General features: G+C 42.1%; 1 long non-coding RNA gene across 1 annotated transcript; it reads right to left on the bottom strand.

Moving 5' to 3' along the window:
- Positions 1 to 506: 506 nt before the first annotated feature.
- On the bottom strand, positions 507 to 26,230 carry LOC309325800. The gene is made up of 3 exons (XR_014150019.1): positions 26,160 to 26,230; positions 2,570 to 2,654; positions 507 to 2,006 (listed from the first exon to the last, which is right to left on the bottom strand). It is a non-coding gene; the product is annotated as an uncharacterized lncRNA (long non-coding RNA).
- Positions 26,231 to 27,237: the final 1,007 nt, after the last annotated feature.

Consider the following 27,237-nt stretch of genomic DNA (forward strand, 5'->3'; position numbering starts at 1 on the left):
AGGTCTGTCATCTGATTAAATCAATCTTACTGGGTTGATTGTATTAATAACTGCAGAAATTCCTCAATGAATTTGCTTGTGAATAAAAACATTATTCTGAAAGAGAGAGAAGCATTTCCTGACAGATGATACGCACACATATTACAGCCACCATCTTAGAAGAGGTATTCCCTTCTCTATGAGAGTAAATGAGGAAGTCTTCTTTCTAAAATGGTGCCTGCCAACTACGGCGTTTATAAGCACAGTACTTGAGTTAAAAATAAATAACTTTTTCTTTAAAAAAAGTTTTAAAAAACAGTGAGTCATTAAGGGTACGTCTTAAAATATTTTCAGTTCATTAATTGACTTAACATTGTACCAAACCAATAACATTTAAGGGTTTAGGTATGCTTTACCAAACAAAGTAGCATGTATTAATATTTACTTTTAGTACAGGAAGTTAAGTTGTTTGACAGGAATCGCAAAAAATGGAATTCTTCTTTTCATAAAATGTTGACAAGCAAAAATTACAACCACTAATTAAAAAAGACCGGGACATTAAACGAAAACACTTTCAGTATGATTCTATACATGTTTACTCAGAAGTAAGCCTCACTGATTTCACTAGGGCTTTCTCCCAGGGAAGTGGTGTTAGAAGTGCAGCTAAGTGTGTATAGGATTGCAGGGTTAGGTCCCAAGCATGAAAGAATTTTAAGGCTCCAATCCTGCACATAATCTAAAAGTAAGCACCAATGAACTCTTCTTGTAAGTAGATATGAATCTTTGGCAATCAGTTGTAGCCGAGTAAGATTGTCTTCCATGAACACGGTCTTAACAGTGAGTCCATAAGTGACTGTGGAAGCCAATTCTGGATCCACACATCCTTCCACAGTGGGGACATAGGTTTCTGGACAGGAGCTGATCATGGTGAGGGTTTGTCAAACATGCCTTCCTCTTAGCTTGTTTCTCTTTTTCGTCCTGAGTTCGAGTGTCTTCAAAGTCCACCACACCTTTGGTAAAGGCTGTTCTCCAATTGGAGCGCTCACAGGCCAGTGTTTCCCAGTTATCAGTGCTTATAACTACATTTTTGTAGATTTGGCTTCAGAGTGTCTTTAAACCTCATTTGCTGTCCACCGGTATTTCGTTTTCCATTCTTAAGTTGGGAATAGAGTAGTTGCTTTGGAAGACGATAATCAGGCATCCGAGCAACATGACCAGTCCAACGAAGTTGATGTTGAAGAATCATTGCTTTGACACTGGTGATCTTTGCTTCTTCCAGTACACTGGCATTAGTTCGCCTGTCTTCCCAAGTGATGTGTAACAATTTTCAGAGACACCGTTGATGGAATCTTTTGAGGAGTTGGGAGATGAAGTTTATAAGTAGTCCATGTTTCACAAGCGTACAGTAAAGTTGGCAGTACAATAGCTTTGTAAACAAGCATTTTGGTTTCCCTGTGAATGTCCCGGTCCTCAAACACTCTGCGCTTCAATTGGGAGAAAGCTGCGCTCACAGAGCTCAGACTATGCTGGATTTCTTATCCCCATTTATATGAATAAGATGGTGCTGTGGTTTCAAATGCAAATATATGTAGCTGTCCATTAATTTTCATTATTGTAGTTTACATTATGTCTTTAGAATTGAAGTACTGGTGCCCTGTGGCACAAAATAACATGTTTGCTGTCATGTCTGACTTGGTATACAAGACAGTTCCCTAGGCTCCTATTTTCAGTACCGAAATACAAAAGAAAATAAGGGAGTCATTTTATTATTTTTCATAAAATCAATAGTTTATTTAGTCACTAATTTCGGAGCTCTGAATATATGCTTGCAAATTGCACAAAGACACCTCTGCTATAGGTTCCACAGTACAGAATTCTATTAAATTAGCATTAACTTTTACTTGAAATCTATACTTTGATGACATGGGCAAGTGTGTCTCAGGTGCCATTACTGGATTGCTCATTCATACAGCATATATACCTCTCAGAGGTTCAGCCAAGGGGTTGTTGTCCTGCATGATTGTCACCTGCAGGATTAAAAAAATTCCTTCCAAGAGCCAGACCCTTCTATATCACAAGACAGAGAAACCAGTAGGAGAACACTTCAATCTCACAGGACATTCTATACAAGAACTCAAAGTAGCTGTTCTATTACAAAGGAATTTCAGAAATAGACTGGAAAGAGAAGCTGCTGAATTGCAACTTATTACCAAACTTAAAACCATGGAGAGACCTGGTCTGAACAAAGACATTGGATTCTTATCTCATTATATATGACAAAGCCATTTTTCACCTTCTCACCCCTTGCTTTTTCCTGCAAGACCTATTGCAGTCCTTAAGAGTCGTCAACAGGCTCATCACAGCTATCTGCCAATCACCCAATCCCACCACCCTTCTGAGTAATACCCCTCCCCACCTTCTCACTATATAGAAGGGTCTGGTGACTTCTGTTTCAGTGTATCTGAAGAAGTGTGCATGCACACGAAAGCTCATACCAAGAACTAACTTAGTTGGTCTTTAAGGTGCTACTGGAAGGATTTTTTTTATTTTGTTTTGACTATGGCAGACCAACACGGCTACCTATCTGTACCTGCAGGATTGTAAATGCTGTTCAGTGCCAAGAGTTATATTAACTTGCTCCAAACTCAGCAGTTGCTCTGCTTCGCCACTCGCTTCTACAGCAAATGGAGAACTTGCATGTTCATTATGATATTCAAATCTGTATCATTTTCTTATCGCGGAACTTCAGGCAAGATGACGACCCTAAAACTTTGAATTCTGGAATTTCAATTGCACTTTTATTCATTAAAGTTCCCCCCTCCTTATTTATTTCACTTTTTAATCGGGCTAAAATGTGAACCCTAACACCAAAGCAATATACATTTGGAATCTGGCTCTCAAATGAGAAGGGTGTCAAAATCTCATAGCTGAAGATGCCTATAAAAAGCAGAGGAAGTTGTTTCAGTCTATCAGGAAAAAATCAAAACAGGCAGACAATTTTTTATTTTGATTAAGACCAAAAAATAAGTCACAAAATAGCCTGATGAAGAGCTCTGTGAACTTCAAAGCTTGCTCATTATTTTGTGACATTTTGGTTGGTTGCTTCTATGTTATCCTCATGCACTCGTCATCCTCTGCTTCATTGCTAGTTGCTTGATTAATTTGTCAGCCAAATTTTCCTCTTTCCTTCCTCATTAATTGTGTTAGAGGCCAATGTAGAGGACCCTGTAGTGCCCAACTAGGTAAGAAGCTATTGCAACTCACAAGTGTCTGCTAAAAGCAAAAGTATGCGCAAAATATGGTCCGAAGCTCAACATAAAAAAAAAAGGAGAACATGGCCACTGGTCCCATCACCTCCTGGCAAATACATGTAGAAGGAGAAGAAATGAAGGCAGTGAGATATTTTACTTTATTGGGTTCCATGATCATTGCAGATGTTGACAGCAGTCACAAAATTAAAAGACGCCTGCTTCTTGGGAGAAAAGCAATGACAAACCTAGATAGCATCTTAAAAATTAGAGATATCACCTTGCCGACAAAGGTCTGCATAGTTAAAGCTATGGTTTCCCCAGTAGTGATGTATGGAAGTGAGAGCTGGACCATAAAGAAGGCTGATCGTCGAAGAATTGATGCTTTTGAATTCTGGTGCTGGAGGAGACTCTTGAGAGTCCCATGGACTGCAAGAAGATCAAAACTATCCATTCTGAAGGAAATCAGCCCTGAGTGCTCACTGGAAGGACAGATCCTGAAGCTGAGGCTCCAATACTTTGGCCACCTCATGAGAAGAGAAGACTCCCTGGAAAAGACCCTGATGTTGGGAAAAATGGAGGGCACAAGGAGAAGGGGACGACAGAGGACGAGGTGGTTGGACAATGTTCTCAAAGCTACCAACATGAGTTTGACCAAACTCGGGAGGCAGTGGAAGACAGGAGTGCCTGGCGTGCTCTGGTCCATGGGGTCATGAAGAGTCGAACACGACTAAACAACAAATCTTACCATGTAAGGAAGATACCAAGGTGGAGATAGGGGTGAGAAAGAGCTCTTTTGCGACTGACAAGTCTAGCTTGTAACCACAGGGAATGGTTTCACCAAGGGAAGGATGCTGAAGGAAATCAAATTGCCTTCTCTCTCTTGCCATTTGCTAGTTCTGTCTCCCAGAAGCAGTACTGAAATGGAGTTGATGGAGTTAGTTGGAGGCTTTTTCTTTTTCTGTGGTTGCTAAACCTACGGTACATTGTTTTGTTCATTCATCCTTAAAATACACATTCCCTTATTTACTCATAATTTCTTCCTGACAGTCTGTTTACATCTGTTTCTTAAACACAACTGTTTTAATCTATCTCAAGTTATTATTATTATTCGATCATAATTTGAGTATAATATAATTTCTTAACTTCCCTGTGTATCTTTCAAACACTCCCTATTGCCTGTTCGTGCTGTAGCATATTGTAGTGTGCATTGCAATTGTGATATATTTTTTACCTTTTATTCTGTCTCAAGTAATTTTTTAATGTTAATAATAATAATAATTTTTTGTCTATGTCACTGTTTCTGTCACACACTATTGCCTGGTACTTCACTGTGCATGAGCACTCACAGCTGTAAGAAGCAAAGCAGCACAGTACTGTATATAGATCCTGCATTTATTATAATATTAAACACACAGTCATACCCTTAGCTCTCTTACATTGTTCCTGAGGCATGTACATTTTGCTGGGTTGTCCAGTGAAACAAGCTCTGGATTTCTCTTGTGACCTGTTCTCTTCAGTTCTGAAGACTACACTTGGCCAAACCAGTTTTAAACTGAGCTTGTTCTTCCGCTGTTCCGTGGACACCTACCACATTTTTGTGAGATTCTATCAGCTGAACAAAATTCCCACCTTATTGCTTTAGCAGAGAGAGTACAAAGTTTCCTCCTACATGGTAAAATGGATAGCCACACATCCGTCATTTAACAAGATGAAATAAACACCACCCAAGTGCCTGTCTCAATACACTCATTTCTTAAGGCTTAGTCACTTTTCATGTGTGGTTGCCCTAACTGTTCACCCATAAAAGTAGTTTTTCCTCCAGGGAATGGTAATAACCACAATCCATTGGGTTTTTTTGTATGGGCAATCTTCACCATTAAATTAGGTTGCTATCAGATAGCCATAGACTTTCTTTGGATATTACCATGATTGTGGTCACACGTATAATTAGAACAGGGTTTTCCAAACGTGGGTCTCCAGCTGTTGGACTACAACTCCCATCATCCCTAGCTAGCAGAACCAGTGGTCAGGGATGATGGGAATTGTAGTCCAAAAGCAGCTGGAGACCCAAGTTTGGGGAAAACCCGAATTAGAACATGCTTTAGACATGGTGGCTTAGGCACCTCCAAGATGTCCAATCTCAACAAAACATGGAACAGCTGCTCTCAATGTGCACTTTACCCAGTTTTTAAGGTCATTATCATGGCAGTGCAGTGGTGGCCCCTCAAAATCTTGGGCAAGGAGGATCTGTTCCCTCCTATGTCTGGGTGAATAAGTTTGCTATCACAGTCAAAGAGACCCACATCTCTTTAAGTGAGACCTTTGATTGAGTGGTAATAAAAGTACATTTAAGGCCAATATTCAAGTGCCTATGCATAATTAAGTTTGGTGGAGTTCAATCAGACTTATTAGCCTCAGTATGGTACCAGCTTTATTCAATTTACAGCTGTGACGTTAACATATGAGAGTGCTGGAGGTGAAATAGTTAAACAGGTTACCCAATCAGAACCCAGGGGGGTGGAGTCAGAGGGACTATAAAGGCAGCTCTGGGAGGGGTGAAGGGAGGAGTTTGTTGAGAATTGGGTGGTTGGTTGGAGTGGGAGTGAATGGGAATAGAGTCTGTGGGTAGGTTGAGTTAGCGTAGCGAAATACGCTGAGTCAGGAACAGTTAGGGGCTAGGAAGACAAGTAAATATCTGAGAGGTGGTTTAGTGAGTGAGAGCAGGTAGCAGAAGTTATAGGACTGGAGAGGCAGCCCATGATTGTAATTGACCGATACCATTTATAAAACCACACACTTGTTAAACTGCAATAAAAAACAGAAGTTTATGTTCCAATTTAACCCTGACTGGACTCAGTATTGTACCAGGTAGGGCCTGGGTGGTGGCAGTGAGAAATCAAGTGGTGGCACAAGGATCAATAGACGGTGAAACGTCTGGGGACCCTGTGTGATCGCCACAACAGCATAATCCAATGCATGTACTGGAGTGCAGTTGGACTTACTAGTTTATAATCCTCCTATCCATACTTTCCTGGGTGTAAACCCTATTACACAGAGTGGGGTTAATTCTGAGTAGGATTATGCAAAAACTGTGCCTGGAACAGCCTTCCCCCAACCTGGTTCCTCCATATGTTGTTTGTGTACAACCTATTATCCCTGACCACTGGTCATGCTGGCTGTGGCAGATGTGAGTTAAGAGTTGGAAGACGACTTAGAATTTTAGTATCTGCATAAACTGTGTTAGTTTTCCCAGCACAATTCTATGCACAATTACTTATAAGTCCCATTGATTTGAATGGCATTACTCCCAGATAAGTATGCATAGGACCAGCTTGAGTACATTGATCATATACTTTACAGCACAATCCTATGTCTACAGATAAGTAAGTCCCATTGAATTCCATGGGGCTAACTCCCAGATAAATGAGGTTAGGCTTAATTAGCTTTGGTTGATTAATTAGTGGGACATATTTGAATAACTTGGGTGAGGTTGAAGCAAACACCTGTATCTTTTTAAGATGTTTTGACTTTGGTATTTTATGTATTTATTTACATACATGAATGTCAAATATCACAGTACTACCATATGGAATTTTAAAATAAAAATAGTAAAAACGGCTTTTCTATCGAAACATGAGTTTTAGCTTTTACTTATGCTGTTGTAAGTTGTCATAGACTTCCTTCCATTTCCTCAAAAAGGCATTGCGCTTCTGTTAATATGCAAATTTCATTTATTTAAATTTCATCAGTAAATTGATTAAAAGACAGGTGATTAATCAACTTCAGATCTTTAACTGGTGGACAGCTCTTGTTAGTACAGTTATTAATTCATGTACAGATTGCAAAGTGAACAATTAGTGCTATAAAATCAATTTGTGGTCCAACGTCCAAGAAATGATTATTTTCTCTGTGGAACAATATCTCTCAGAAAGGAATATTTTACCATTCCTTCTGTATTGTAAACTAATCTGATACTTTTGCATGCAACTGCAAATCCAACTAAGAATTTGAGAAGAGAAGAGAAGCCTTTCAGGAAACAGAATGAAATAGCAAAATGGGCATTTCAGGAAACTTTCCCAAGCCTGGGGATCTAGTGCAGGTGAAGCTGAATAGAGAAGCAGGAAGCCAAGGAAACAGATGTGTTCCTTAAGGTAATCTTAAGGTTTGTGAAGGAAATCATGTCAACCGAGAAGGCAAAACGCCTGTCTTTCCCCCTTCCCTAACGCTGTATGCATGGAACTTCAGCTCAACTCCTGCAAGTAGCGTTGCCAACTAAGCAGAAATAAAGTAGCTTTAATAGAAGCTTGATGGGCAAGAATCACATTTTTGTTTACACAGGGAGAATGAATACTTATCGCTCACTACGTATTTGTTATTTCCATGCATTGCAGTCACCAAGTTCCTGGGAAGAGAGGAAAGAAGGATGCTGCCTTAGGTTGGATCTTCCTGGTTGTTGAAACACCTGCATGCTGAACATGTCTTCTACCACAAAATACTGTTAAGAGACACGGCTACAAGGGCGGGTTCAAAACTTGGCTACCCTTTTTTTTTGCAATTGGAATCTACCTTAATCATGGATGCCCACAGCTCAGTCCTCTGGAAGTCTTATTGCAAGTTAGTCCCACTTGAGTTCTCTATGGTTTCCTCCCAGGTAAGGCGATAATGAGGATTTAAGCTTCAGTACTGAACCCCAGACAGGGACGTGGGTGGCGCTGTGGGTTAAACCACAGAGCCTAGGACTTGCTGATCAGAAGGTTGGCGGTTCAAATCCCTGTGACGGGGTGAGCTCCCGTTGCTCAGTCCTTGCTCCTGCCAACCTAGCATTTCGAAAGCACGTCAAAGTGCAAGTAGCAAGTAGGTACCACTCTGGCGGGAAGGTAAATGGCATTTCCGTGAGCTGCTCTGGTTTGCCAGAAGCGGCTTAGTCATGCTGGCCACATGACCCGGAAGCTGTACGCCGGCTCCCTTGGCCAGTAAAGCGAGATGAGCGAGATAATGGTCAGGGGTCCTTTTACCTTTACTGAACCCCAGAGTCGTTCGTGACTGGACTTACCGTATTTTTTGCTCTATAAGACTCACTTTTTCCCTCCTAAAAAGTAAGGGGGAATGTGTGTGCGTCTGATGGAGCGAATGCAGGCTGCGCGGCTATCCCAGAAGCCAGAACAGCAAGAGGGATTGCTGCTTTCACTGCGCAACGATCCCTCTTGCTGTTCTGGCTTCTGAGATTCAGAATATTTTTTTCTTGTTTTCCTCCTTTAAAAACTAGGTGCATCTTGTGGTCTGGTGCATCTTATAGAGTGAAAAATACGGTAACTGTCAGGGATCCTTTACCTTTACCAAACAGGGATTTGAACCTGGATTTCAACATCCACCTCTAAATCTAACACTGCAGCAGCTTCTGAACCACAAAGAGTGTGCATTCAGTTCTGGGACACCGTGCACCATTTTTATTGGTGCCTTTTGGAGCCATAGTATGTTTTCCGGAAGTTGCCGCAACCCAGGCTTTAAAGTAGATCCAACACTGCAGGGCCTAACAATATTAATTTGGGTGGCAATGCATCAGTAGGAGATACCCCTTCATTTACTTGCACAGGCAGGCGTACCATCATGGGCAAGTTGCCCATCAACCATGTCCCAGGGGCCCTTGGTGCAGCTTATTTTAGGTGTGTCAGCAAATTTCAGGATTGCAGAATCAACATTGTCTCTACAGATCTAGCAACAAGAGCCAGGTGCAAAAAGCAACAATAATCCACTCCAATAGATTGAAAATTAAAGAATCCCCAATCCAGGGATTGGTTCTGAGCCCCAGAACTGAACAGAGCTCACAGTTTTTCCACACAAAAATTCACCCCAAGCTTTCTCCATTTCAGCAATATCATTTAAGGTCCAGTGGGGGAGACGTTGCTACCATTGTTAAACAGTTGAAATTATTGCTGATCTATTGCAAACCAGACCCAGAGCTATGTTTCAGGGCAATCTGACTCTTTTTAGTTTGTTTTGGATACTTTAATGCTAGCCCTTGAACCTGGGACTTCTCCCTATTATCTCCCCTCTCTACTTTTCTGGTAACGATAGCTAAGTTTGCGGCTGGACCTTGCAAAGCTTAATTAACTTGCAAAGGAAGAACAAGGTACTGTATATTGAAGGAAGCTCAGCTGTTCTTGCAAACTAAATTTCCAGTGAGAAACGTGACTGCAAGAGTGAGAATTTTGTGGCACTTAGTAGCAAATGTTTTCTATGCAGGCACCTTCTGGAGCCACCCTGTCTGATGAAACAGACAGCAAGAAGAAGAGTGAGATACAAAAAAAATCCTGTTCCGGAAGGGCCAGTTAACACGCTTGCTGTTTATATATTCACACCCACCCACCCCTGGTACAGTGGTTCCTCGGGTTAAGAACTTAATTCTTTCTGGAGGTCTGTTCTTAACCTGAAACTGTTCTTAACCTGAAGCACCACTTTAGCTAATGGGGCCTCCTGCTGCCGCTGCGCCGCCGGAGCAAGATTTCTGTTCTCATCCTGAAGCAAAGTTCTTAACCCGAGGTACTATTTCTGGGTTAGCGGAGTCTGTAACCTGAAGCGTATGTAACCTGAGGTACCACTGTAGTATTATAAATATACAGTAGAACCTCTACTTATGACCGTCTCTACTTGATCCAAGTTGTGACTGCGGCAAACCCGGAAGTAAATACCGGGTTTGCTGCGATTTGCGCACACACAGAAGCAGCTTCTGCTGTTTGTGCACATGCAGAAGCGGTTGCCACCGTCCGCACATGCGCAGAAGCGTGCTGCCACCGAATATGCCAGCGCACAACGGCACTTTTACCAGCGACCAGGATCGACTTGCGGACGGACCTCCAGAACTTATTACGTCCATAAGTAGAGGTTCCACTGTAGCTAATATGGGGTGCTCAATGCTTTTGGGCTCGGGGGCACATTTGAAAATATGTCACAAGCACCACAAAATTCCCATTTCACAGAAAGAAAGATGGTGATGCTCAGAAATACCCCTGGCTCAAAAAACAGGCAAAAACACCCACACCCCTTAATACAAAGCACTGATTAAAGAAAGCTGGTGACATTTGCAAAGCAATCCCCCTCAATTTGTTCTGTTTTTTTTAAAATGGTAAAAGCAAATGATAAATGTCAAGATGGTTATCTGAGGGCACTGTGGTGTCTGAGTCTTAAGGACTGACCCTTAAGATGTAATCATCATAGAAGGATCACATCTGTTCCGAGTGTCTCTGTGGTTTTGCACTATGACAGGGCTCAATCTACATTATGTGGTTTATGGCTTTTAATTCAGACATGGCTTTTGAAGCATGTTGTTTTTAAAGACAGAGACTTGTAGAATATTACTGGAAAGTTTAGGGAAGTTTGTAATGTTGGATGTTTTATTGTGTTTTTAATATTCTGTTGGGAGCCACCCAGAGTGGATGGGGAAACCCAGCCAGATGGTCGGGGTATTATTATTAATAATAATAATATTACTGGTTCTGCATGTAAAGTAACCCTGCTTGAATTTTGGTCGCTATGAATTTATCAGATCTTTATATTTGGAAAAGGCAGCCTGGAAGCCTAATTGTAATGAATGAATGAAAGGTGGTGTGCAAAATCCATCATACGTGCAGCTATTGGGCTAGCTGGAGCACCTGCTCATCATGATTGATAGCCAATGTTAGTCATATTCGAAGTAGGGTCTGCCCGACTTCCAAAAAGTTCAGAAATCAAGGCGCAGCTTCCGATTGGTTCCCAATTGCGCAGGTGCACTGGAAACAATAGCGGAAGCCGCACCAGACATTTGGCTTCCCAAAAAATGTTCGAAAACTGGAACACTCGCTTCCGGTTTTCGATCGTTCGAGAGCCAGAATGTTTGACTCCCAAGGCATTCAGGAGTCGAGGTATGACTGTATTAGTGCCATTTAGGCTAGAGAAGCATACTATTCAACACCATCAATGAGGAACCTCTGCATTTTTAGCTTCCTAATCTTGGAGTCTCCAGCTGGAGGAATTAAATATCAGGATGAGTAAATATAATTAAAGATGGAGATTGTTTCCCACAGGCCCAGTCCTCCCCTGTAAAATTTAATGCATACACTAGCGGAAAAGGGGGCATAATATCTCCAGTTTCATTGTGTTACTCATTTTCTGTGGGGAAGGGGTAGCAAATAAATGTGGTAGACAGTAATGCAGGCTGAAATTAATACAGTGGTACCTTGGGTTAAGTACTTAATTCGTTCCGGAGGTCCGTTCTTAACCTGAAACTGTTCTTAACCTGAAGCACCACTTTAGCTAATGGGGCCTCCTGCTACTGCCGCCGTGCCGCCAGAGCACGATTTCTGTTCTCATCCTGAAGCAAAGTTCTTAACCCGAAGCACTATTTCTGGGTTAGCGGAGTCTGTAACCTGAAGCGTATGTAACCTGAGGTACCACTGTACATACATATGAGAATTGGGAAAAAGGGCACTAATTTTTTCAGCTTAATGTGTTTCCCTCCCAAACCAGTTTCAATCCAAATTAAGGAAAAGAACAAACTAGCTACATTTTCAACGGGCAATGTGTGTACACAGTGAGATGCTGCGCTGGCTAATCCCTGTAACAATCAACCTGCTGCAAAGGTGCAGCTACAGAGAATGCTTGAAAAACTGGCACCTTTAGCAGACAGTTAAGGCCCACCCACAGATACTTCCTATAATGCTGTTGTTGTTTTTTAGTCTGAAGCCTGTCTTTGGCAACTAATGGAATTTTGCAACTCATTTCTACAAGGCCAAGATTTTTCTTCTGTGCAGTATGAGGGCTGGTCTTCCTGGCTTGCTGTCACTCTCCTCTTATTTTAAATTACTTCCCTTTGTGCTATTTGTGGATTCTCACTGCACCCCCCACCCCAGGGATGACTGTTAGTCCTTAGTCAGCAGGTTATTTTATTTGATGCCATTAGTTTTTCTGGGCTTTCAAGAATCAGTAGTCCAGGAGAATGTGCATTATTCGTTTGTTTGTTTGTCTGTCTGTCTGTTTGTTTGTTTCTCTCTCCCTTTTGGCCAGAAAGCCATGCGGGGAATAATTTTTATTTAAATCTCACCCCCTCCCAAAACCCATTTACAGTGGAATTAAGGGTGGTGAGATTAAGAAGTGGAAAGGGCTCCCTTAAACAGTGTTCATGAAAGGGAATTTCAACAGGCATAGTTTGCATGACAATACACTTTCTTGGTTACCTGAGAGTAGACCCCACTGACTTCAAAGAGTCTTACTTATGAGTAAGCATGCATAGGTTTGAATTGTTGATGTATCAACTCCCACTCTTTCTCTTGTGCAAACTGATGTGTTTTCTTTAGAAGTAAAATTCACTTGGTTCAACTGGAATTACTCCTAAGTAAGGACCCCTGAATAGTTAAATCTGGTTAAGGCCACTATGGGGTTGCAGCGCTCATCTCGCTTTCAGGCTGAGGGAGCCAGTGTTTGTCCGCAGACAGGTTTCTGGGTCATGTGGCCAGCATGACTAAACCACTTCTGGTGCAATGGAACACTGTGACAGAGTGCACGGAAACGCCGTTTACCTTCCCGCTGCAGCGGCACCTATTTATCTACTTGCACTGGTGTGCTTTCAAACTGCTAGGTTGGCAGGAGCTGGGACAGAGCAACGGGAGCTCACCCCATCGCGGGGATTTGAACCACTGACCTTCTGATTGGCAAGCCCAAGAGGCTCAGTGGTTTAGACCACAGTGTCACCGTGACCACCTAGCCCAGTTATTATCTCATTGGTAGCAGATCTCAAGGTAGAGGATTTTCCTGCTACTTGGGAGCATTTAAACCAGGGTTGTGGAACCTGCAGCTCGTGGGATGCATGTGTCCCTCAACTTGAATTCAATGAAGAGAGGCAAGGAAGAAGAAAATGGATGGCAGAGAGAGAGAGAGAGAGAGAGAGAGAGAGAGAGAGAGATGGTATAGGTCCCTCTTCCACCTTTGGCTCTGGCCTCTTCCACTCTTCCACTTGGTACAGGATTGTACCTTCCACCTTTGGCTCTGGCCTCTTCCACTCTTGCTCCAGCCCTCCCTGCCGACCCTGACAAATTATGCCTAAAGGAACATTAGTTTGGGCAGAAATAAAGGCTCCTCACCCCTACTTTGAGATTGAATCTGAGATTTCATCCAAGCAAGTCTTGGGCTCTGTCATGAACTGCAGCACCTATTTCAATTTTTTTTTCTTAAGTTGTTTCTCCAGAGTGAAACATCAGTTGCCTCCCAGTCTTGGAGGATAACATCAGTCTTGTCCGGACTCGCTATTTCAATGGAAGGTCATTGCGGTTAGTTACATAAAAGACTATTATCTTCCAGTTTAGCCATATGTAAACACTAGGCTCTCAGAAATATGCAAGACAAATCCATCTCACTCCTGTCCGTGTGTGATGATGGGAATTGTAGTCAAGGATCAACTGGAGGGCACTATATTGGCTACCCCAACATAGACTAGTGCCACAATTTGTATATTTAGTATATATAGTGTTCCAATTTGTATATTTTTGGCACTCTGGAAAAATTGATTTCAGCTCTCCTTTCTTCTGAGTTGATAGGGTCCTATCTTAGTGTGAACTTTAGTTTACCTGCGTTTTTCTGTTTTTCAAAATTTATCCTTCCATACTTCTTTTGCTGTAAATAGAATAATCTTTTGATCCTTATAAATGTCTCGTTTGGGATCCCTGGGCAAGAGAAACACTTTTTTATGATCAAAGGAGGAGTGGATTCCCTTATCATTCAGTGTTCTTTTGTGAAAGACAAAGCAAAGAGATAAAAACAGCAAATATTAACAGTGGGGTGTTGGAAGGAGTATCTTCAAGTCAGCACTGACCGAATATATAGCATATCAATCAAATGCAACATGGTTAAAGTGCAGCCCACAGCAACCAGCACCCAAATCAGTGCTGGTTATTTAAACAAATGAGGGCTACAATCCTATACCAAGTTGAAGTTGGCCATCAAATAAATGGGGGCTACAATTACTCACCTGAAAGTCAGCCCCATTTAACTCAGTGGGGCTTACTTCTGAGTAGACATATATAGGCTTGCACTGTAAATTACTGCATTTTGCATATGGGCAATTGGTATTGCGGTACTTGAAGGAGATTTACCTGGATGCTCCATTTAAATCCATTTAACATGTTTAGGGTTGCAGGGTCGTATGCAATCACTTGTTGCCCATTGTAGAGCTTTCAGAATAGGGCCAGCTTTCAGAATAGGGCCGAATGCAGCTGACAATCTGGTGCTGATTGCAACTAGCAGCCCAAGACAGAGAATGGGATGTGCATATTCAGGGCCGGATTTAGGTTTGATGAGGCCCTAAGTTACTGAAGGTAATGGGGCCCTTTATATGTTCAGCTGTCCTTTGTCAACAAGAAATTGTCGCTGTTTTTTTGTGTTGAATATATGCTATATGGTCATTTATGGACCTACAGTGGTACCTCGGGTTAAGTACTTAATTCGTTCCGCAGGTCCGTTCTTAACCTGAAACTGTTCTTAACCTGAAGCACCACTTTAGCTAATGGGGCCTCCTGCTGCTGCCGCGCCGCCAGAGCACGATTTCTGTTCTCATCCTGAAGCAGAGTTCTTAATCTGAGGTAATATTTCTAGGTTAGTGGAGTCTGTAACCTGAAGCGTATGTAACCTGAAGCGTATGTAACCCGAGGTACCACTGTAATAGGTATCTAAAGCCATTTGCACATGTTGCCATGCCACAGTCCATGCAGAATGTAGGCATCCTATATATAGAAATGAGCAAACCAGTGATATTTTAGAGAGCAGGCTAGCAGGCGAGGCTCATTACTTACATCATAGGAGCCTACACAACACAAAACACTGTTGCTGTATGTAGGTTTTATTTTTTTTATTTGTTTTTTATCTTATATTTTGCAAATGTACCTCCAGGTTTTTTTGTTCCTTTAATTTTTTGGGAGGCCCCAAGAGAGTGGGGCCCTAAGCTATAGCTTGTTTAGCTTGTATGTAAATCCGGCACTGTGCATATCCCCTGCATAGCAAGATTAAGTGGAAAGGCAAGTCCTCAAAACAATCTGCAGTGCAAATGGAGATCATATCAGATGTTATTAACTTTGACAGAATGGCTTTTTATGCTGTCCAGAGAGGAGGCAATGGCTTGCATCCAAAAGTGTAGTCTCATTGTAATAAATGGTAATGAATTACCAGTAGGTAGAGCACGAGACTCTTAAATCTTAAGGTCATGAGTTCAAGCCCCATGTTGGGCAAAAGATTCCTGCATCGCAGGGGTTAGAGTGGATGACCCTTGTGGTCCCTTCCAACTCTACAGTTCTATGATTCTACAATTACAGCCATACCTCAGAAGTTGAACTGAATTAGTTCTGGAAGTCCATTCGACTTCCAAAACATTGGGAAACCAAGGCGCGGAAGCTACGCTGGACGTTCAGGTTCCAAAGAATGTTTGCAAACCAGAACACTCACTTCTGGGTTTGCAGTGTTTGGGAGCCAAAACGTTCGACTCGTAAGGCATTCGGGATCCATAGTACGACTGTACTAACTTGCCCTATTATAAAGCACCTGACTTCTTCCAAAGAATCCTGGGAACTGTAGTTTGTTCAGAATTGTAGTTCTGTGAGGAGTAAACTACAGCTCCCATGATTCTTTGGGGGAAGTCATGTGCTTTAAATGCATGGTGTAGATTGACATTAGTCTGGATTCAACCCTATAAATCTGAACTCTACATTTTGGATTATTCTAGTTTTGTAGTTGGTTTCTCATGACAATAAATCCACCCAGTTAACAACGGTATGCTGTTTGCATGGTAGTGCAGTTTAAATTGCCAACAATCTTACGTTTTGGGCATATGCTAAAACTTTTTTGTTCACTGAAACATTTTCAGATTAGTGATATTGGTCATATATTTTACTGGTCAATGTGTAGCTGTAGAAATGTATTTTAGGCTATTTTTGTGTTGTTTTGCTTTGTATTCCATGCCTTTTTTATTTTATTCACTTTAAAATATTAAGTGGTGTAACAATAGTTTAAATAAAATATTAATAAATATATGGAACTTTGAACTCCTCTCACTAAAATAAGTTTCCTCTCTCAATCCTAGCACACATTCCTATTAAAATACATCTAATAGGTTTAGTTCTTGGGTAAACATAAGCTAATGCAAACATTTAGTCACTACAGCCAGACAGCAAACAATCACAAAAGCTTCACCACTTCAAACATCTGTATGTAATTCAACACAACAGCTGGAAATTGCAAGAGTATAATAGAATTACTTAGAATTAAGTTCATTTCCATGCCTACTGTTTAAGAATTCTGTGTAAAGCAGAAGCTTGTACTTTCAGCTTTCCTGCTAATCTTCTGACAGTGGCAAAAGCAGAGATTGCACTGTGCTTGAAAAGGAAATCTTATCTCATTATCCTCCCCACACCAAAAAAATGTGGGACATTGTTTTTATCTAGAAAATTCAGGCATCACTTCAGAGTTTCTGTAGACAGAGCTTAAGCCTTAGAGCTTCTAATTGTTTGAATCCTCCAGAGTGGTACAACAGAGATAAAGATATGAAAATCACACTCAACAAAATCTACAGCTTTTACCACCATAAGTTGGTCCATTTAAAACTTTTTCACTTTGTACTGGAAAACACAGAGGTAGGCTTTAATGGAAGGAGATATATTTAGAGGCTGGAACATAGTTCTCTAGCTAAGTGGGTCGAGAGGGATATTGTCAGATAATACTTGTGAGCAATTGGGCAGTTTTTAAACCTTTTCCCGACATTAGATTTACTGCTAACTGTGATTAGAATGGCCACTTAATGCATCCTCAAAAAAAGAAAAGAAGGAATGCATCAGGGGAAAAACAGGGAGAAAGAACCCAAAAGAGGATGAAAGGGGCCACGGATTTGCATACAGTTTGCTTCTGCTAATTTATATGTGTAGATGCTGATTTAGAAACAATTACAGTAATTTAAAGATCAATTCTGCTGCTGGAGGAGACTCTTGAGAGTCCCATGGACTGCAAGAAGATCAAACCTCTCCATTCTGAAGGAAATCAGCCCTGAGTGCTCACTGGAAGGACAGATTCTGAAGCTGAGGCTCCAATACTTTGGCCACCTCTTGAGAAGAGAAGACTCCCTGGAAAAGACCCTGATGTTGGGAAAGATGGAGGGCACAAGGAGAAGGGGACAACAGAGGACGAGATGGTTGGACAGTGTTCTCGAAGCTACCAACATGAGTTTGACCAAGCTGTGGGAGGCAGTGGAAGACAGGAGTGCCTGGCGTGCTCTGGTCCATGGGGTCACGAAGAGTCGGACATAACTAAACGACTAAACAACAACAACAACAACAAAAAGCAATAAACTGTGTCTCAAGACAGTGGGGAAGACTGTGATGAGGTGACCAGGTATGTGTCTGCAGACCCTCATTTTTTTTTTTACATTTATAAATTTGTTTCCTCCAAGGAGCTCAAGGTGGCGTACATGGCGTGGTTCTCTCCCCCCCCCCCATTTAACCCCACAACAACCCTGTGAGATAGGTTAGGCTAAGAGACAGTGACTACCCAGTGAGCTTCATGGTTGATTGGGGATTTGAATCCTGGGCTCCCATGTCCTGGTCTAACTCTCTAACCACTACACCACACTGGCTTACTATTTCTTCATATCAGACTTGGCCTGGACTGCTCTGTGGAAACAAGGCTCCTTCAGGAAGAAGTTTTCCTCTGCAAAGTGGGGCATGCACATGACCACCAGAATTTGAACAGGATGGTTCTCTTTTCATTGTCAACATTCATTTTGATTTGTTTCCGTGGTTATCTGGGCACATGTTGTTGACTTGAAGCAAATTTAGAAGGGCATTCCACTTCATTCTGTAAAACTTTCTTTTGTCTAACAGAGCAATGATTCCATGGACTATGAAGTCCCAATTAAGGCGGTTTACACAATCCTATTTACTCTGCATCTACTGTGCTCCCATCACTGGTTTGGGAAGCAATGTACACACAGTGTCAGCCACAGTCCATATCTGTCCTGTATCTCTCTTACTTTCTTTAGAAATACAGTGATACCTTGGTTCTTGAACTTAATCCATTCCAGGAGTCTGTTCGACTCCCGAAACTATTTGAAAACCAAGGCAAAGCTTCTGATTGGCTGCAGGAGCTTCCTGTACTCAATTGGAAGCTGCAGAAGCTACGTCGGACATTTTGCAAACCAGAACACTCACTTCTGGGTTTGCAGCGTTCGGGAGGTGATTTGTTCAGGAACCAAGCCGTTTGAGTACCAAGGTACCACTGTACTGCATTTTCATGCATCTTCCCACCCCGAACCAGCTTCAATCCCAATTGAGGAAAAGAACCATCTAGCTGCATTTTAAGCAGGTAAGGGGTAAAGGTAAAGGGACCCCTGACCATTAGGTCCAATCATGGCTGACTCTGGGGTTGCTGCACTCATCTCGCTTTCTTAGCCGAGGTAGCCGGCGTACACCTTCCGGGTCATGTGGCCAGCATGGCTAAGCCACTTCTGGCGAACTAGAGCAGCACACGAAATCACCGTTTACCTTCCCGCCGGAGCGGTACCTATTTGTCTACTTGCACTTTGGCATGCTTTCAAACTGCTAGGTTGGCAGGAGCGGGGACTGAGCAACAGGAGCTCACCCTGTTGCGGGGATTTGAACTGCCAACCTTCCGATCGGCAAGCCCTAGGCTTCTGTGGTTTAACCCACAGTGCTACCAGTGTCCCAGGTAAATCTGCATCTAACAAGAGCCACAAAAAAAGCACCTGGTTTCATCACTGTCTCTTAACAATTCATATGTGTGATAAATTGTCTGGTTCCTGAACTCAGGACTCCGAACAACTACCCTCCTCCCTATTTTGCTTTATTTTAAGGTAAGGTCAAACTGGAAAGGTTCATTTGAGGATATTTTAAAGACTCGCAAGTCAAAGGGTGAATGGAAAGGGTTTGCTTTATACAATCTAAGGATTCCCTACACCAAATTAAGGCTCATATAGAAGATCTATGAATAGCTGAAGCCAGTTTGGATTGAGCTTCACTGGCAACAGCTGACCACACCTAATTTAAACCCTCTCCTTCCTCTTATTTCCTTTGCTAAACAAGCATTTGAACGGTGGAATCCTCCAAGCTGCATTCACAGCTCCCCATTTAATCCTACAAGGAGGCTGACATGCAAATAGATAACTTGGGAGATACCAGTCCTTGAAATTTGCATGTGCTAATGGGAACCCCAGGGCTTAATCTGAGCTCAGCAGGGCCCCAGGAATCTCTTTCCCCCAATATTATTTTATTTATCCATTTAACATATTTCTCAAATCACCCAGCCCTCATGGAGAGGATTCTACAGTGGTATGCAAAGGTGTGAGTGAAGCTAGCCACACAACGTACGAATGCATTATTATTTTTAAAGTATATGCAGCAAAAATAAGAGGGAGAATAAAGAATAAAGGTAAAGGGACCCCTGACCATTAGGTCCAGTTGTGACCGACTCTGGGGTTTCAGTGCTCATCTGGCTTTATTGGCCGAGGGAGCCGGCATACAGCTTCAGGGTCATGTGGCCAGCATGACTAAGCCGCTAAATACCAACAATATTGTCATCTAAAATGCCTGGGCAAAGAGGAAGAACCTGACCACAGACCAAAAAGTTTGCAATGTTGTAATGTTGATGCAGAATGTGGATTTTTGAAGGGGGGGGGGTATCACTGGAAGGACAGATCGTGAAGCTGAGGCTCCAATACTTTGGCCATCTCATGAGAAGAGAAGGCTCCCTGGAAAAAACCCTGATGTTGGGAAAGATGGAGGGCACAAGGAGAAGGGGACGGCAGAGGACGAGATGGTTGGACAGTGTTCTCGAAGCTACAAACATGAGTCTCACCAAACTGCGGGAGGCAGTGGAAGACAGGAGGGCCTGGTGTGCTCTGGTCCATGGGGTCACGAAGAGCCGGACACGACTAAACGACTAAACAACAACAACACTTCCAAGCGCAGAAAAGACTCTTCTCTTTTTGAATAAATTATGTAGTTCAGCTAAAACAGGGTACCTGGTGAATATCTGGTTCAGACCTGGAATATGTAAAGTATTCTTTAAAAAATAAACAAAAAAGGTGAGAGAGCCTCTGCTCATATGCAAGGTGTGTTTTGTTCACCAACAAGTAATGATATCAACTTGCAAATATCTGGTGTTATGAGGAAAGCAACCTCACAGTATAAGCAATATCCACGGCACTTAAAAAATATTATGGAAGCTCATCAGTTAATTCTGTGAGCACCAGAGACTTAGCTTGCCCTGGATCACTGCTATATTTTATTTTTGGAGATTTGTACTGCTATTTTAATGTTTTTTAAAATGTGTAACTTACGGTGTCTTTGGAATGCTGTATGAAAGGTGGTAAATTGAATACCTAAGTAAATAAATAATTGCTGTATATCAGTGGGTGAATTTTAAGAACAGCCAAATGGGCAAAACATTTGTTTGCAACAAACAGAGGCATCCTGTTATCAGTGTTCTCCGTCAATATTCTTTTACTGCAATTAGCTACAGAGGTCGTTTTCAAAAAAAGACTTCGAAATGATTTTAAATGTAATGAATGATGAAGGGCAATGGAGTTTTCTCAAAAGATAAATATTCATGAAAATGTTAATTTCAGAAATGGGTCTGCTAATAGGAGGAGTTATTTTTGCCTTCAGAAACATAATTATGTGCTTTGCTTTGTTATTTTGTTTTAAACAAAATTATTCCCCTCCTTTCTGTACATACACCCAGTCAATGCAGTAGGTGATTAGGTACAGCAAATAATCAGACCATTTGAAGATTAAGAAATATAACAGATTATAAGAGTTCATGGTCATCCAGTAAACATTTTAGTTACAAAATGGGGGGGGGGGAGGATTGAATCTAGATTAAGGTAGGCTTTGGCTCCACCAAAATCAATGGGACCAGAATATTGGAGCAGAATGATTCTAAATCTTACTACATTTAATTGGAACATGCTGCACAAGTGTCTTGATCTCCTTTGTAAAATTATGATACTTTGGTTGAATCCAGCCTCTGGACTTTATCCAATGTTTATTCATACTCGGGCGAGGAGGGGAACCTATCGAAATGAATGAATGTGATGACGTTAGGTCCATTAATTTCAATAGGTCCATTAATTTCAATGGGTCTACTCTGAGTAAAGTTTGCTAGCTACCACCCTAAGGACACAATCCTAGCTCCTGGCTGGTAGCGATGGGGCTTGATAAAGTGGTGATCAGTGTGCAAGCCAACCAGGACAGTAAGACAGGGAGTCTCAGGAAAACAAAATACTCCTTTACTGTGCAAGCTCCCGGGCTGGTGCAGCGAAGAGGCTTGGATCAGTCCCATTGTTGTCATGAGGTGGCAGCAGTGTCCACATGTGTTGACCAGCTAGTACGCCAAGCCCCCAGATCCCATTTTGGGAGGTTTTGTAATCTACCACCACTGGGGATTGCACCAGTAGTAGCTCCGTGCTGCCCATCATTTTGGCAGGCACATTCAGTGCTCCTTGCCAGTGGGGACTTCATTGACACCTCTGGAGCTCCCCAGCTGATGGATCCTGGCAGGGAAGGCTGGAGGGACACCTCTGCTTCATCCACACCTCCTCTAGCATGACGCATTGAGGGTCTGGGTTGCTCTGTGTGTCTCCAGAAGCAGCTTATGTCCTCGGGAATTGCTCTGACAAGATGCTTGGCTTGATTTCATGCTCAACGAAATCATGCTCAAGCTATGTCAACTTGAATAAAATATTGGGGGGGGGGCACAGGTAAGCCCCGCCCGGCATAATCGATCACAATATGTGGCACATGCACCATTTGGATGGCAATGCCCATCAGCTTTGGGGGTGCCTGTCCCTTCAAATATTTTACTGTGGGACCGAAAGGACCTTGGCCCCTAGGAGTTGGCTCCTATGGTGGGACCAGTTAGTTAGCATCATATAATTGTAGAGTTGGGACACTGAGGGTCATCTAGTCCAACCCCCTGCAACGCAGGACTCTTTTGCCCAATGTGGGGCTTGAAACCACAATCCTGAGATCTCATGCTCCACTGACTGAGCTATCCAGTTATCTTATTTGGGTTTTTGTGACTACCTTTTTATTGGTCCAATCAAAAGTATATTATTTTTACATGGGCGTGCTAATAATAACAACAACAGCAACAATAACAATAATAGATGTTATAAAACAAGTGAGGGAAAGGGAAGGAAGGAAGACATTAACTTCTACATTTCCTTCCCAATTCTGTAGCTTGTGAGAAACCAATAGGAATATGTAGGGGTCAAAAATGTATAAGACAAGTACAAATACCTGCTGGAAATGTAAAGAAAAAGAAGGTACCTCTTATCATATGCATTGGTTTTGTAAGATAATAAAAGCATTCTGGGAAATGATATATAATGAATTGAAAAAAAATGTTTAAAATAACCTTTATAAAAACCAGAAGCTTTTATATTAGGAATTGTGGGTTCTGATATCCTAAAGGAGCAGAAAATACTTCTTATATATGTGACAACAGCTGCATGGATCCTACTAGCCCAGAGATGGAAAGAAGATGAAGTCCCTACCAGAGAGGAAGGGCAAACTAAGCTGATGGACTACGCCGAAATGGCAAAACTGCCCAGAAAACTCAGGAACCAAGAAGACAAAAACTTCAATAAAGACTGGGAAAATGTTATAATTTATTTCAGAGACCACTATAAGCAGATGAAAACGTTGGCAGGATTCTTATAACACTTGTAATGCAGCAAATATTATGGACAAAATGGAGAGGTATAAAATATGGATTATGAAATAATATGCAGCTGAGAAAGTTGACAATAGGGCCCATGGAGGGGAGGGTGGGAAGTCTGGAGATTCAGAGAAATCTCTAAATATGGATGTGTATTTGATATTGTTATAACTCTACACTTGTAAAATCAAATAAAAATCATTTCCAAAAAACAAAAAAAGGATTATGTAGGGGTCACAGTAATGCACTTAGCCTCACGAGGATCACGGGTGCACAATAACACAGTTCTTTTCAAAGGGAACAATACTTACAAGGCTAAGGGACGCAGGTGGCGCTGTGGTCTAAACCACTGAGCCTAGGGCTTGCTGATCAGAAGGTCAGCAGTTTGAATCCCTACAATGGGGTGAGCTCCTGTTGCTTGATCCCTGCTCCTGCCAACCTAGCAGTTCAAAAGCATGTCAAAGTGCAAGTAGATAAATAGGTACCACTCTGGCGGGAAGGTAAACAGCGTTTCCGTGCGCTGCTCTGGTTTGCCAGAAGTGGCTTAGTCATGCTGGCCACATGACCTGGAAGCTATACACCGGCTCCCTCACTCAGTAAAGCAAGATGAGCGCCACAACCCCAGAGTCGTCTGCGACTGGACCTAATGGTCAGGGGTACCTTTACCTTTATACTTACGAGGAAGATCTTTTTTCATGTACAGTGGCACCTCAAGTTACAAACGCCTCAGGTTGCAAATGCTTCAGGTTACAAACTCCGCTAACCTGGAAGAGTTCCCTTGAGTTGAGAACTTTGCCCCAGGATGAGAACAGAAATTGTGTGGAGCGGCAGCAAGAGGCCCCATTAGCGAAAGCACACCTCTATTTAAGAACAGTTTCAGGTTAAGAACGGACCTCCGGAACGAATTAAGTTCATGGATGCTTAGATGTATCACCTGGGATCCTTAGCACAGCCTTCCCTTTCTGCGTTGTTTCTGTAGAACAACACTGGCCTCCTGTGGCGGGATTTTTAATCACACAAGTGTTCCCCCATGACACAAGTTTTATAAAGAGTTTCAGTTTGTAAATAATGGGGCAGGATGGAAGCAAAGAGAAAATGAAATAACAAAAAATAGAGCTAACCCCACGTGTTCTGCCCTACAATGAGGCAGGGTGCGCAGCCTTCTTCAAATCTTGCAGATTTTGGGGTAACAATGTGTGGAGCACAATACTCTTAATCTCAGGGTTGTGGGTTCGAGCTGCACGTTCAGCAACATTTGGAGAACTATAGATTCCCCATCCATGCTAAAGGAGGAGGTCAACAAGCTTAATAGGTAAAATAACTGAGCAAAAGAAAGTGGGGTATTGAATATTTCCACCTTCTACAGTTGCACTGCTCAAACTATAGCCTCCTCTTTAGAGTTTGGAGTATTGGGTTAATGCAATTTTTGTTGTATGAGAACAGTATGGGATCCAGAGAACCACAAGTCACATTGAATTCATGCTTCCTTTAAGCTGATTTAGGCCATGCAGAAATGTTGGGTGGAATCTAAGGTTAGTCATACTCTGAGTACACCCATTGAAATAATCTGATTATCAGACAGCTGGATTAACATCCCTTAGTTAGAAGCAAATTTTTGCCCAGGAAGGGTACATTAAGAAAAAGATAACCACGGCCTCCGCTAGCCATAAATGTATTTCCACTACAAGTACTGGGGAAATGAACTTCTGCTCTAGTTGCAGTAGCCTGGAGGGACAAAAAGTAGCCAAGTCCTGCAATTTAAAAGTTAATGGATAATCTTGTAAAATAATCTAGTAAACTTTATTATGCATGTCTGAATTCTATTAATAGAGTTTGAGGTGTGTGTGTGTGGGGGAATCATATTTACTTTGGCAAGGTAGCCAGGCGCAGTAGGGGGTTTTAGAATGAAAGAATTAGGTTTTGCAATGCTTTCATTTTTCAGGGACAGAACGGAAAATAGTCAAGTATATACAGTATATAAATAAATAAACAGAGGGAGGAAACGCTCACTTTGGATGTAGTTCAGCAATGTTATATTCTGTGGGGGGGGGGGAACATGAGGCAGGGGTGGCAACTTGAGTAAAATATTAAGGGGGCCCAGGTAAGCCCCTTTCCTCATAACTGATCACATGACACAGCACACATGCACCATTTGAATGGAATGCCCATCAACTTTGTGGGGGCCCGGTACCCTCAGAAAATTTATTGTGGGGCCTAAAGCCCCTGCAGCTGCTATAAGTTGGCTCCTATGACATGAGGCCACACTTGTTGCAAAATTTACTGTTTACCATGCATTCTTGTGCATGGAATACTTGGGAGTAAGTTCCAATGAGTTCAATGGGACTCCCAGGTACATAGCTGTCAAGCGTCCCTTATTTGGCGGGACAGTCCCTTATCCCAGCGCCATGTCCCGCTGCTGTCCCTTATTGATGATGTCCCTTAAATAAGCTACTGAAGGTAATGGGGCCCTTTCTATGTCCAGCTGTCCTTTGTCAACAACAAATTGTTGCTTTTTTGTGTGTTGAATATATGCTGTATGGTACTTTATGGACCTAATAGGTATCTAAAGCCATTTGCACGCAACAAAATATGTATTTTATCAAATTAATTGCTGATCCCTTATTTTTGAGGCTGCTGGTCCCTTATTTTCAAATCTGTAAGTTGACAGCTATGCCCAGGTACACGCATGTGTCTGTATGTGATGATTTTGAATAAAATCAGCACCTCTTTTGAATGGTAGGGCCAAGAAAAAAAGAAACTCCCTCCTTCTCCCAATGGATCTCTCACTTTGTTTCTAATTCTGGAGTCACTGATCATTTTATATCCCTCCCCCCACTCCATTCCCCCCGCCCCAATCCACTTACTGTTCCACAGCCTCTCAACCATGAATTCTCACAAGATAAAAGATTCAACAAAGCAGCTCTAGTCATATTTTAAAAAGAGCTATTCAGTTATTAATGCAAGAAAATTGTATGAGATAATAGCACTGAGATATTTGAAGCACACTGCTACAAAAACGTATTGCAGTTTACAAGTTGCCTGTAAAAAGGGGGTGAAACTGGATGCCAACATTTTAATTTCAAGATCTATTCCAACTTATTCTAAACAAAGTCAACATATAAGTGAAGAACATTGATGGAGCAATTATTTCTCCATAATTATTCCCAATAATCTGAACTGACCTACCAGTCCTTCCTGTCACGATGAACAGATTCCTTCCCCTATAATCTTACGCATGCCATTCAGTGAGAACTTACAGAGTTCCATGGTAGTTTCCCAGCAGCCTTCTGTGGAGACATGATTAGGATTATGTTGTTAATTACTAACATAATTAACTTTTATAGTCATTTTAGGGAACAATCCTATGCACAAGAAGCTGGGATAAAGCAAGCCGGTGTAAATTAAGTTGGCGTAAAGCATACCAGATCCAAACGCCTCGCCAACCGAAGCCTGGCAGAGGGAAAACAAGCCTTTAAAATAGTGTTTGAGTCACACCGCTCTGTTTTTGCCAGCTTAATTTACGCAGGGTGTGCCAGATCGCATGACCAAGGTGAACGGGCTTAGGTGTCATGAGTCCTGTGGAGACATCTTGGAGGAGCTGGTCAGATCAAGCAAGGGGTGGGAGGAAGTTGGAAAGCTTGACTGTGAAGATCCTAGACAGTGGGATGTACCCCATGTTTCCACTCTCTATCCTGCCCCAAACATGCCCTCAGAACGTCCCATTTCCAGGGCTTACACCATTTTACAATCTGGCCTTGGCTGAGCCAGGATGGTGTATCCCAAAATCTCCAGCTGAGCTGATGCTTGTGGGTGTGTTCTATCACCACCCATACTGGTAGAACTACTAAGAATTCAGTGAATTGGCCACACACTGACTTGACAGTGGATCCCACTGAAATAAAGGGGAAATATGACAGCCCTGGTCCCTAAAAACTGGGGGTTTTTTTAGGATTGCAAGGCTGCTTCAGAAAGGGAACCAGGCTTCTAATGTGATGAAGCCGTTCTGAAATGTAGAGTCATTGGTTTATTTTTTGGGTGACAGAATGGCAAACACAACTGCTGTCTATACAGATAAAGGCCTGACTCAATATTTAATCTCGCAGTGTCAAGGGCACAATGGCACGGTCCACACAATATCAACAGAGGCAGATGGGTACTTTTATCTCTAAACGTTCAAATGGTCAGACTTTCCTAAACTTGTCGTGGATGCTGCCTGCTGCATTCCCCGCCCCTCAGTCCCGCTGTCTGTTGAACACACAGGACG

Source organism: Podarcis erhardii, assembly GCF_964252035.2.
Source record: "Podarcis erhardii genome assembly, chromosome: 12".
Taxonomy (NCBI): Eukaryota; Metazoa; Chordata; class Lepidosauria; order Squamata; family Lacertidae; genus Podarcis; species Podarcis erhardii.